This window comes from Perca fluviatilis, chromosome 1 (genome assembly GCF_010015445.1).
Source record: "Perca fluviatilis chromosome 1, GENO_Pfluv_1.0, whole genome shotgun sequence".
Lineage (NCBI taxonomy): Eukaryota > Metazoa > Chordata > Actinopteri > Perciformes > Percidae > Perca > Perca fluviatilis.
In genome coordinates this window covers 35,800,808-35,814,422 of record NC_053112.1, presented here as the reverse complement: position 1 = coordinate 35,814,422, position 13,615 = coordinate 35,800,808, and the positions used below count along the sequence as shown (strand labels likewise).

The following is a 13,615-nucleotide window of genomic DNA, read 5'->3' as shown; positions in this document are numbered from 1 at the left end:
TAATAAGAACATTTAGAGTTAAAGTGCAGAAATAAACTTCCCATAATTATACATATTATAGTAGTGGTATAGAGAAAAATTAAAGCTGCACTTTACAATATTTAAATACTAACAATGGATTACTATGATATATAATGTGAAAGGACTCTGCTGGATGAATCCACAGAGTTATCGCCAACTCTGCAATTCCCATCAGCTCTTCCAAGCATTTTTAACATCTTTCAGCTTGTTGTTTTGGTTATATAACGGGCTACTTTGTTTTGATTCACTCTCACGGCTCTCATCAACCTCATTTCCAGCAAAAAGAACTGATAAACCCACTGTACTCTACCTGCCCGGCACAAGTTGGTAAAGACCAAAATTATGAATTATTATTACTTAAAACTTAAAGTGGCTATATGTAACTTTCAGTGTGTATTGATTCTAGCGGCCGCTTCGGACAAAAGCAGTAGTGTTTTTACCACACCTGTTGTCGTAAAGGTCTTTTCTTTACGGTGCTGTATTGCCCGCTGTATTACTGAGTTAGCGTTACCAGGAGGTCATATAGTCGCGATGAATATTTTGCTCAGACAGAAAATCATTCATTTACAATAAGAGAATAAGTTACAGATGCATCTTTGCATTTCCAGTGTTGCATACGGTAACTTAGCGTACTTTGGATGTCTGGTGAGATAGACTGGTATCACTGTCACTGTGTCACGAGCCAAAGCATTAGGAGTTTGTTGTAGCAACCAACATAATAACTCATATAATGCATTTCATGAAACCCACGGACGCTTTACACAAGTACAGGGGGACAAGGAAAAAGAAAATAGTAGGCCAACACAAACACGGACTAAAAGGAATAAAACGTCCGGGCTAAATGAAAGGGGGACATCATTTAATGTCGGCTACTGACGTACAACCACATCACGCATTGTAAAGTTATTTTATGAATGAAATAGACATATTACATACCTGAGGGACAATTCAGGGACGTTTTTGAATCATTTACAATCCCATAATTGTCTTCATCTGTTGATAGCCCGACCGAGATTGATTCCGTTTCGCCCGTTTTCTTTCACTTCTCCTTTTAGCTTTTAGTTGTGCTTCGTTTAATTTCCTTCTTACCTGTGATGGTCCTGCCCCAGTATCAGCCATAATTACAGCAGATAACTTCTAAAATTAAATTAAAATACAATCAGGCCTAGATAAAGTAATCTCCTGCTACCTTTTACCTGGCTGGATACTCACTAACAGCCAAAATCTGTGACCCGTCAGAATGTGTTACTGTAGCGTCGTCTACCTGCCGTAAATCATTTTGTGACTTTGCGGGAAAAATCGGACCCGGGCAGAGGCATTAATGAAAACGATATATAAAACTAGCTGACTAGTTCTTTTCACTGTTATTCTCGTTTGCTGTTACAGGTCACTTATGATCATTAGATGGAACATTACACAGTTTCAGAAACGTGTAAAAGTTACATATAGTCACTTTAATTACTTTTATGCCTTAAGGTGGCCACTGAATGTGAGGTGGGTAAGTTTTTTTTTTTTTTTTTTTTAAAAATTTTTTATTATTTTTTTTTGGTATTTTTTTTTTTTTTTTAAAGAAAGTTTAAAAAAGGAAAAAAAGGTGGGGAAGCATGCAGCAAAGGGCCACAGGTCGGAATCTGCTACCAGGGCTCTCCGTCAACGTCGCATTTACAGCTTGTTTTGCAGCCCTGTGGTGGCCAAAGCAAAAATAACAAGCCATAAAATACGCAAAACAAATAATACTGCTCTAATTAATAAAAGACACAAGATAACAGGAGAGCTTTTAATTTGGGCTGTATTTAAGATCATTAGGAAGTTGACTAAACCAGTATCAAGTGAAAGCCAGAGAAAACAGGCTCCTTTCACTGTGAGTTACTGAGAGAAAAGCTCATGCCTTTAAAACCACATACTAAGCAGTGTTACAGTACATTGTGTAGTACTTCAAGATAAGCAAACTGTATGATGTAGTCCACGAAATGAGCCAATACTAACAGATGTGCTTTAGTTGGACAAAAGAAGAGAGAAGAATCGCAGAATGTATCAGAGTGCAACAAGCATAAACAAGTTATATAACAGTCTTGGGAGAAACCTGCGTCAGACTGTGAACACATCCTCCATCTGACCCTGCGGTTAATGGAGCAATAGCTGTTGGGAACAACAAGTGGGCATGGGCAGAGCCTGCCGCTGACTACGGTTACATAAGAGCCATTACAGGAACGAGAGCCTCAGATTTCAGATACAGAGGTGTTGCAATCTCAAGGAAACACCCACATTTCTTGAGAACCTCGAGACAGCAGCTCTGGTCTGAAAATCAACAAAGACAGGAGGAGCAAATTATAAAATTTTAAATATTAAATGTATTACCGGATTTCTTCACATTTTGTGAAGCAAATGAAATGCATCCACGGCACTTCTCGTGTACAGTAACAGTACCTTGTTGCTGCATCTCAGTTTCACATAGACAGGTAGAAGAAGGAGGCATACATGCGTGGAAGCAGCTGACCACAGGTAGGCCCGCTGATGCTTCGGTCGGAAATTTGAACCACCTCAGCCTCCATGCCACCCACCAGCCAGCTGTAACATGGTGACATTCCTAAGAAAACCGCAGTGCTTTGTTGGGCACTCTACTTTCCTCATTCTCTCTCCCACACCTTTTTCTCCCCCTTCCTCTCCTCCCTCGTCCCTCCTCTCAGTGTCTCTTGTTCTCTCTCACTCATCCCCCCCTTTTTTTTTTCTCCAACCCATCTTTGAGCTGTAAAAGCTGCTTTGTATTGTGCGGAGGCTTGTGAAAACGGGCCAGGAGAGTAAAAGTAGGTCAGTGAGGAGGGACAGGACAGGATGGAGGAGAGGGAGAGGAGAGAGGAGAGAGAGAAGAGAGAGAGAGAGAGAGAGAGAGAGAGAGAGAGAGAGAGAGAGAGAGAGAAGAGAGAGAGGTTATTCAGGAGGGAGGAAGGGTTACGTCACATGCCCCGTACCGCGTAAACTTTAACAAACTACTCAAAAAGAAGCTATGTCTTGTTGCTGCCTGAGGGAGCAGTTCAGTAGCACGCGCACACACACACACACACACACACACACACACACACACACACACACACACACCACACACCACACACCACACACACACACACTATCAGTTTGCATCAAGCTGACATTTATAAAATAAATTACACATTGATTAATGCCTCAGAGATGATAGAATTATCTTCTGGAAAGCTCATAGGTTCTAGTGAGCTCTTATGAAAGACTGAAACTTATTCTTAGGACTTTAGTTGAATCTACTGAAATTTTGGGTGGGGAAAAGTGTAGTTTTGAGGAAAATGGTAAATATCCACTTTGATAGATGTCACTCACACGGCAAACAGTGACTCACGGCGTAACCAGCTGAAACCTTTGGATACAAAACAATGGACATTTAAGTTTGACCTAATTTGGATTAGGTCAAACACACACATTTAAATCCACCGGTCTCTTAGGTGGATGATCCTGGGTTTTTAACTCCCTGCGGTTCGAGGAAGTCAATGAAAGCTGGTAAGTTATGGCAAGGAGTGAGTGTATGTGTGTGTGTGTGTGTGTGTGTGTGTAAGAGAGAAGGGGGAGTTGGCCCTGGGCTGCCTGCGGCGATCAACAGCCCTGGCTGGTTATGTAACTGCGATGCTGCAGTATGTAGGTCAGCAGCACAGGGAGAGGCAGGGATGGGGTAAGGAGGATGAAAGCTGGGGAGTGTGTTAGACTATGTGTTGCTATGTATGAGTGTGTGTTCACACTTCTGTATTTCAGGTTTGAGTCATTTTAGCCGGTTTCCCACACACAGAGGATGTACAGTTTATATCATGCCGAGCAGACGTCAAATACCATCACTTAGCTGTAGAAATGTCTGCTGAAGGAGACTCAAATTCACTGGCTGAGAGGGACAAATTGTCAGAAGCTCGGCGCGGTAGAAAGTCATTGTGCAACGGAGCTAAACTGACCCAGCTTTAAACATTAACTTAGTGTGTAAATAGCAGATGCTTGCTTTTCACAATCAAATCCCCCTACATTTTACATGGTAAGGTTTTGCATCCTCTGATGCAAATTTAAGGAAAAGATTTCACCATATCATTATCAGCTTTTTAGCACCAGCACCAACATGCACAATTTTGGATTTGATTAGGATCAGTAATCTTATCTCAGTTTAGGATGACATTTGAATTGAATTGAACTGAATTTAGGATTTCTGGTATTACAAAACCCTGTTTTCTAACTGCATTTAGGAAAGTAATCTATCTTATCTCAGGATAAGAATTTAGCTATTACAGAACTGTCTTTCCCAAGATAGAAATCCTACGTTAGGATGGCATAGACCCTGTCCTAAATTCAAAATAACTGCCAAAAATGGCAGCAGCATTAGGTCAGTATGACAATAACAATGAAGAAGGGGAACAACACAAACACCAAAATATCATGATTAAAAGGCTGCTCAAACCGTATGAAGACGCTTTAAATGTACAGTATATATCAACTGCCAAGACAATTCATTTTATAATTTGATCGGCATGCCATACGTCCGACTCTGGATAGGCCTACGAGAAGGGATGAGGCTCTGCCAGTGGTCGCACAGATCACACATGCACTTTGTTCTTCGCTAAAGCTGACTGACAGACTGAGGATGCAGACCTGTCTTTAACTTCACAGCCTACCGGTACATTCTAATCAAAGATACAGGCATGACAGGACAAGTGCCGATTTACAGTTTTTGCCGATTGCTTACACACTGAAATCAAAAGTATTACACAGTTATCAAAACCTTACACTCAAGGAGCAAAACATCGGCCCAGATGTGATTTGCAAAACACACTTGTATATATTAGACACAGAAGTATATCATTATGTCACTTTCTTGCAATTCCAAAGCACTGACTGTCAAATGACCACACCTAGGAGCCAATCTGTGAAACACATGATCGCTTAATTGTAGCCAACCAATCAGGTTCAAGCAATATAAAAATGCAGCAGGTAAGTCTAGTATTTTCCGTACAGTATTTTCAGTTTGTTGTTTTTTTATTACTGTAATTGTAGCCTGTACTGGATACAGTATTTTATGTTTGTCTGTTGTTTGCTGAGCTAACAGTGTTATGCACACTACTGTAGTACTGTAGCATGAAAACTGGGACATGTTGTGTTGTGATTCTCCATGTTGACATGTTGACTGATATGGGTATATGGAGAGAAATACATAATATTTTCCTCAGTCTGCAGCATTGGTCTTGTGTAGTGTTTGGTGAACTTATGGTAAATGTGCACTTTGTTCTGTAGAATTGCTAAAAGTGTTTTAGGTTAGCAACAGCAGTGTGTAACTGGTTCAAACAGAACAGAAAATGTGTTTCATACGGTAACAAAATATTTTTTTATAAATTAGTGTCTAGTTTTTGCAAGAGTGTTTCATTTTGCAAAGAGTCTGAGGTGTTCTGCTGATTGGGTGTGTCGTTGTACTAATTGTGTGTAGTGTCCCGGTCCTGTTTTCAGTGCTTAAGCAATCAAAGAAAAAAAGAAAAAAAGAAAAAAATCTAAATCTACAATCTACATTTATGGTTATTGTTAGGATTTCTTAAGTTAAGAAGATAGGAGGTCTAAGATAGGATAGTACACAGGAATGAGTTTAGGAATTGCTCCTGTAATAGGAAGATAGGATTTATTCTATTGTTAAGTTTTAAGTTGAGATAAGACAACCAGTTAGGATATTTTTCTATTGTGCTGTGTTTGTTGGAAAAATCGGATAAAGCAATCAAAATAATGCAAATTGTGAATGAATAATGGTTACTGAGAAGTTCTCCAGTAAAAGAATAAGTAACACAGTTAATGAATTAATAAACGCTTTGCGGCGTGACTGGACACGGTGCTAATGGAGAGTCTCAGGTTCTCTTAGTGAGGTTTATTAGAGCTATTAATAAACCTTAGGTGCATCTTTTGAATTCCGTCCTTCATTTCCTGCGATGATTATTGGTATAATTTGAATAAATATGTAGTGTTGTGGATCACCTTCTGTGTCTTTCTTTACTGAATGTCTGATTTCAGTTGACATTTTTGATGTTTTTCACTTTTAACACCTTTATGTTTTGCAGTACATTTTTAGTTTAGTTTGAGTTTATATTTATATAGGCTATTTCTAAAAGTTGCAAATATGACAATTTCATAATCTGAATATATGTTTCCACCGCCATAAATGGGGTTCAGATTCAGTACATGCCCACAGAAAGCCTGAAAGAGAAAACAGAGCGAGGGAGAAAAACGACTCCTCTGTTGAACATGCTTGGTTGGCTGCGGTTCAGGAGAGAGTTATGTTGCCTGCCATGACCCATTCCATCCCCGCTGCCTCTGTCCTACACAGCACTGTGAAATAGGTCAGTATATATGCATGTATGTGAGGGTGTGTGCACTGCTACAGATGGCTGTGTAACAACGATTTGACAGAACTTTAGTGACTTCCCTTATGAAATACATCATATAAGACATATTTTTTTTTTTTTTTTTTTTTTTTTTTTTTTTTTTTTTTTTTTTTTTTTTTTTTTTTTTTTTTTTTTTTTTTTACACATACAACAAATGGATAATGAATGTTCATGTAAAATAAATAGGAATCCCTTTTGATATTTTTTTTTTTTTTTAAAGTAGGTCATTTGGTGTCCAAATGGAGTTTTTGTTTTTCCCTATCCAGTTTTTTTTTTTTTTTTAGGGATTTAAGTATTTATTTCTCCAACACAAATGAAAAGTTGAACTAAAACACAAATTAAGTAACATGGATTCATCATGATTAGTCATTTTATATAACACAATACTGTTCTTTTCCCATCTATGTCACTGTGAGAGGAGTGGCACAAAAGTTACTTCCACTTCAAGGCCCTTCATTTGTTCAGAAGATGTCTAAATATTAACAAAACATTTATACTATATTGAGCTCAGCACATTTTACACAATCCAATCCCAATTGTCTCAAAGAATAGTTTGAAATGTTGTGAAATACACTTATTCGCTTTGTTAGATGAGTTAGATGATAGTTAGATTGATACTTAATTTATGTCTGTATTCTAAAGCAACAGCCAGCAGCCAGTTAGCTTAGCTTAGCTTAGCTTAGCCCAAAGACTGGCTCTGTTGCTGGATTCTCCGCTGGTTAAAGGTCCCATGGCATGAAAATTTCACTTTATGAGTTTTTTTTAACATTAATATGCGTTCCCCCAGCCTGCCTATGGTCCCCCAATGGCTAGAAATGGTGATAGGTGTAAACCGAGCCCTGGGTATCCTGCTCTGCCTTTGAGAAAATGAAAGCTCAGATGGGCCGATCTGGAATCTTCTCCTTATGAGGTCATAAGGAGCAAGGTTACCTCCCCTTTCTCTGCTTTGCCCGCCCAGAGAATTTGGCCCACCCATGAGAGAGAGACATCATGGCTTTCAAACGAGCAAAGTGGCAGTTGGTCAAGGCCACTTCCCCACCTTATGTTGGAGAACTCTGACTCGGGTGTTATGAATGTGTCTCCCTTACTTCCACTTCAATTGATGCATATTTGTGAGCTGTGTGTGTACAAGACACATATTTAACTGACATCAGAGGGAAACTAATAGCCCTCGAACACTTTAACTCAAGTGCATAGTTTTAAAGCCAAGCTGCCACGTTGTTCCATAAATATTTGACCTGGAACATCACTGGAGAAGTTAATTAAACACGGAGAGGAGGTAGACGACCTGCCTTTACAAGATACTCTGATAAGACTTCACAGGAAGGCAATAAGGTGAGGTTGTTTCTGATAAAAAAACAACAACAACCTTATTAACAAAGCATTTATCAATGGTTTACTGCTCAGCAATAACAATAAGCCACTGAAATTCATAAGCAGGAGACATTTGAAGCTGTGCTGGAGAGGACGTCACTAAACAAACTGTTATCTATCATGGATAACCCTGACCACCCCCCCACACACACACACACACACACACACTGGTTCAACAGCGGAGCACTTTCTCCACAAGGCTCCGACAGCTTCAGTATCACACAGACTGCTACAGGAAATCATACCTGCCACATGCCATAAAAGTGTGAGTATCTTATCTTATTTATTAGTGTATTTCTTGTGTAATTAGTATGGATGCCGTGTGCCATGTCCCTTGTTCTAAAGCTGTAAGGGTGTGTGAACATATTTAAGTGAAGGATGGCTTTTGTTGTGGTATCTAATGATATTGTGTTTTTTTTTTTAGCTCTTAGCTCTTTAAGTAGCAGCGGTGGCCTAGGGGTTAAGGAAGCGAGTTCAATCCCCAGACCGGCAGGATAAAAATCTGGGTGGGAAAGTGAAAGAGTGAAAAGAAAAGAGCACTTGTCCCTCCCTCATTACCACCACTGAGGTGCCCTTGAGCAAAGCATTTAACCCCAACCGCTCCAGTGGAGCTGCTCAGATCAGACTGTGGTTGTACTGGGCAGCTTCCAGGTATGAACGTGTACCTGTGTCAATGTGACAGGTCGTCGTTGCAATAGAGAAATTGTTCTCAATCGACTAAAGGTTACGTTAAAATAAAAAAAAAAAAAAAATATAGATAAAAATCGATCAGGAGGGACACTCGTGGACCATTGATGATGATGATGTATTATATACTCTATTATATACTGTATTATTTACATATCTACTTATAAGCAATCACATTTGCAAGGGATGTATGCTTTTCAGTTTGAACTAAATTATCAAGCCTGCACCTAGCTATATATTAGCTAGCTAGGTGCCATGGGGCGCTGACCTCTGTCCTCCCAGTGTTAATATATATATATATATATATATATATATATATATATGATATTTATTTTGCCTGTGAGCAGCTGAACAAAACATTTCTTGAAGATAGGAGACACAACCCACAGTCATTCTAATCTGAGGCTTCAGCAGTCTGGATTGGCCAAATCGTGAGTATAAAAATTCCCTTTTAGTGTTACTGCCCCTTCACTCCGCTACTCTGCTCAGCAAGAAAACTCTGTAGAGGGGATTTGTACTAAAAGGCCTGTAAATTTAGGAAGAACACATGACTCCAGTCTTAGCTGCACTGCACTGGCTCCCTGTATCCTCTAGAATTGATTTTGACTTGCATACAAAGCTCTGTGCGGCTTAGGACCGGCCTACTTCACAGATTCCCTGTCGTCTTATGTTCCTTTACAAACCCTTAGATCCTCTTCTGCTGCTTTTCTAAATACTCAAAACCCCACCAAAAACAAAGTTGTTGTTCCACAGCTCCCAAACTGTGGAACAGACTACCCAAAGATATTAGAGAGGCAGGCTCTGTTGACAATTTTTAAACAGCACTTGAAAACATATATGTCCTACCTAGCCTTTTTTATTTACTTGATACTTGTTATAATGCATTTTTACACAAAAACAAAGTCATTTCATCTCCCATCACTTATTATATTGAAATTACTTCAGCATGGGATGTCTTCAGGGACAGCATGGAGAGGGCAACTGATTACAGAGATACATGTGGGCATGTGAGTATCCTATTGAGACAAACTTACCTATCCTTTAACCGACATGTTTATATAACGCTGATGCTCCAGATACAGCACACACAGCTGATCAGGATTAATGCACAGTCTTGCATTTTTCCATTTTTGGAGCTCCAGCAGCAGCCTGACAGACAAACATGTTGAAGCTTTGGTTAGTTAGGTAACCTGCAGTCCTTCGTGATGGTTATTATGGTGGATTAACCCCTTTAGATTAGTCTCAGCCATTTCTCCCATCTGTCTACTGTTACACCACAGATCTGCTACTGTACAGCCGCCACAGGACACACACACACACACACACACACACACACACACACACACCAAAAGAGGTATTAGAAATATGTTTACATGAGCATGTGAGCAGATCTTCTCCCACTGACCTACTGTACTGTATATCTGTGCGTGACTGCACGCACGCGCACGCACACACACACGCACGCGCACACACACACACACACACACACACACACACACACACACACACACACACACACACACACACACACACCCTTACATACTTACATGTTACTGTAGGCTGACTTGCTCACACAGTGGCCTCTGCCTCACATACACTAATCTGCGATTAGTCGTTGGTTATTATTCTCAGTTGAGTGAACAGGAGACATGTAACTCATGTTGAACATTATGCACAATCCTCCATACGGTCTCTTTATAGTCGTTTTACATCTCTTTGTAGTCATTTTGTGTCTTTTTCAGTCATTTTGTCTCTGTGTAGTTGTTTTGTGTCTCCTTGTAGTCTTCTTGTGTCTCTTTGCAGTTGATTTGCGTCTCTTTGTAGTTGTTTTGCGTTTATTTGTAATTGTTTGACTTTCCAAGAAGGAATGATAAAAGTTTGTTTACTTGGAGTTTTTTTTATTCAAATTGGTTAAGCTTATTATGATTAAGGCCTCAAGAAAAGTAACAAAGAGCTACATTTTTCTGTAGAAGGCAACAGAGGACAAGAGTGCATAAATTCCTCATGATTTTTTTTCTCCTGATCAGCAGCAAAATAATTAAAGAAATAATTATTGCATGATTACATGAAAACTTACACCCTTACCTTAAAATATCCCTGCATGTTTCAATCTCTCATACAAAACATCGTCATTTGATACCTGATAGAAATAGAGGGAAAAAACGCTACAAATTAAACAAAATATTACATTTTTAAATATTTTATTATAAGTGGTGTCCAAATTCTGATATGTGAGGCCTGTTTTGGTAACGACCACCATAACTTTTGTGCAGCATGATTTATATGACAAGTGCACACAAACTCTTTCACCAATATGTGGAACTTACAGCAACATGCTCAACTCACGCTGCCACGATCTCTGGTCAGAAATCTTCCTCACCTGAAATTTGGTACAATTCACCCTTCCTCAAAGCAATAATATTTCCAGGCAGATAGATGAAATAATCTTTCATCGATTTGCCTAATCTTCTAAATAAATTAGATTAGGCAGACCTGATACAGCTGCAAATGCTCTTCGAGTGCTTTCTAGCTCTCGTTGTGTTGCTGCTTATCCAGATAGATGACTGTTGTGCTTAATTACTCACCGAACATTTGTAATTACTATTTCTTAATTTTTTTTAGTGAACAGGGAACGTTGCAGCTCATGCTCGGTGCCCCCAAACATTTCTATCTTTACATGTAACATCAAAATGTTGGCTCCAAACAAACTATTATACTAAACCAAACTACTGATGATTTGATTTTTGCTGCAGGCCTAATTTATTCCATTAAAAAGAACAAACGCTCCATTAAACACAAATCCTGTAAAACTAATTTCAGCAGCTCCGAGTGAATCTTCCGTGAGTCAACCCGGAGTGAACAGAGACTACTTTATATTCGCTTCTCACATGACACCAGTTGACTGAATGTTAGTCAGTCTATCGATCGATTCATCGGTTTGTAAGCAGATGCCAGGAAAGTGGCCTGATCTGGCCCCCGTACGCACTGGAAGTCATTAGGACTCAATTAGCCACGAGGCCCCGGGGCAGAGGAGGACAACAAGAAACCACAAGTGAGGAAAAAAAAAAAAAAAAAAAGAGACGCTGCTCTGCCCTGAGGAAAGAAAAACACACAGATGCCTTTAATATATTAGAAGTGGTCAGCTGAGGGTGAAGTGAGCATGTGACCCAAGTGTCACTGGGACATCCTGCACAGGTGGGGGTCAGTCAAAACTAATACAGGTAACCAGACACTATGAACCGTTGGCATTGAGCTCTTTGAAATCCTACCGACATTTAAGGGGTTAAAGAGTGTTCAAAATATGGAAATTACAGCTTGGACAACAAGTAGCTGACTGGCCAGACAGGTCACAACCTCTCACTACACACACACACACACACACACACACACACACACACACACACACACACACACACACACACACACACACACACACAGGTCACAACCTCTTACCACACACACACACAGGTCACAACCTCTCAACACACACACACACACACACACAGGTCACAACCTCTCACTACACACACACGTCACAACCTCTCAACACACACACACACACACACACACAGGTCACAACCTCTCACTACACACATACACACACACACACACACAGGTCACAACCTCTCACTACACACACACACACAGTGTTCATGGTGCCTGGAAATTAGAGCTTCGACAACATGCAGCGGACTGGCCAGACAGGTCACAACCTGTCACAACCCCCCCCCCCACACACACACATCTGTCACTGTGACCTCTGACCTCCCACATTGTTGAATGTGTTATCAGGGTGCAGAGGCAGGGGAACGCCCCTGCTGACCCGACTCTCCTCTGCTCACTCGCTTTTAGCTACATTTCTGCAGATCTTTTTGCAGATGATTTGGGTTCGTTCTTTTGTTTGATTCTCACCTCAGTATGATTTCTTCAGCTGCTTAGACAACGTGGTTCCCCCCCCTCCCCACACGGATGTTATTTTAACTCGCTTGACGTTGTAGGAAGTGAAATGTAGGTCACTCCTGAACAGACTGGATGTTGGACTGGATAAACCAGTTGTTTGGCTTTGAACTAGGCGGGTGAACAAAGCGAGACAAAACATTTAAAGCGTTGGAGTTAGGCTCCACCTGCTGGTCAGTTACCGCCATCATCTTTATCCAAAATGTTCAGTTTCAGTTTTCGGGAGTCCCTCCCTGGCAGACCTACCAAGCCAGAGCTCATTTCAATTTTTACAAATATTCAACATATAAACTAAAGCCTACATTTTATATGAACCCCAACAGTGGTATGAAAAAATATCAGCCTTTTCTTTTTTTCTGGACTCAAGAAGTTCCTAAATCATAAGCAACTCAACACAAAAAAACAAACACTTGTGGCACTAGGATAAATAGCAAATTGTCTTTATTAGTGGACATTAAATACTAATTATAAACAGGAAGTGCTCAGATTAAAATTTAAAAATAAAGTATCTGTTGAAATAAAATATTAGAACAAAGACATGTACATTAGGCTTGAACTACAACTTGCATACAGTAACGTTTGACGACTTCACTTACATTTCATACATAATGAAGGAAGATCATGAACATGAAAGCTGCTAATAATAGAGTCGACAGACAGAGGGAATCACTCTGTGGACTCCTCCTTCATACTTTAAGTTGCAGCTGCCAGACCTTTGTTACCAACCATTCTCGTGACTTACAAAAACCCCCAGCAGCATTAAAGCTGCCCCCAGAGATGCTAAATCCTGCCCAAAACTGAGGAGAAACGTCACCAGTGTGTTTGCTTTGTTCATTCTAAATATGTTAACCACTCCAAAATCTTGTCTTACCCTTCAAACCCCAATTTTTTTTTTACTTTTAATACTTGCAAAAAGGCTGCCTTAGAGTTTTGGGGAGGATTTCACATCACCGAGATGATCTTAAATTCACATACTAAGACACTTTGTTTTTACATACACGAACCATTCTCCAGGTTAATCTCATTCACAGCCTCACACGGGTGGAGTGCGCTTCATACCACTCGCTGTATTACAGACTGTAGTGACTAGCAGCCCCACGTGAATCCCGGCCTTCATCATCAGCGAGGAAAACATACCAGAGATAACTTCTAATGTC

At 40.0% G+C, this 13,615-nt stretch overlaps 1 long non-coding RNA gene across 1 annotated transcript; it reads right to left on the bottom strand.

The window, feature by feature from the left end:
* Positions 1 to 1,784: 1,784 nt before the first annotated feature.
* Positions 1,785 to 2,860, bottom strand: LOC120563488. Its single transcript, XR_005639969.1, has 2 exons — positions 2,449 to 2,860; positions 1,785 to 2,319 (listed from the first exon to the last, which is right to left on the bottom strand). It is a non-coding gene; the product is annotated as an uncharacterized LOC120563488 (long non-coding RNA).
* Between the last annotated feature and the right edge of the window lie 10,755 nt (positions 2,861 to 13,615).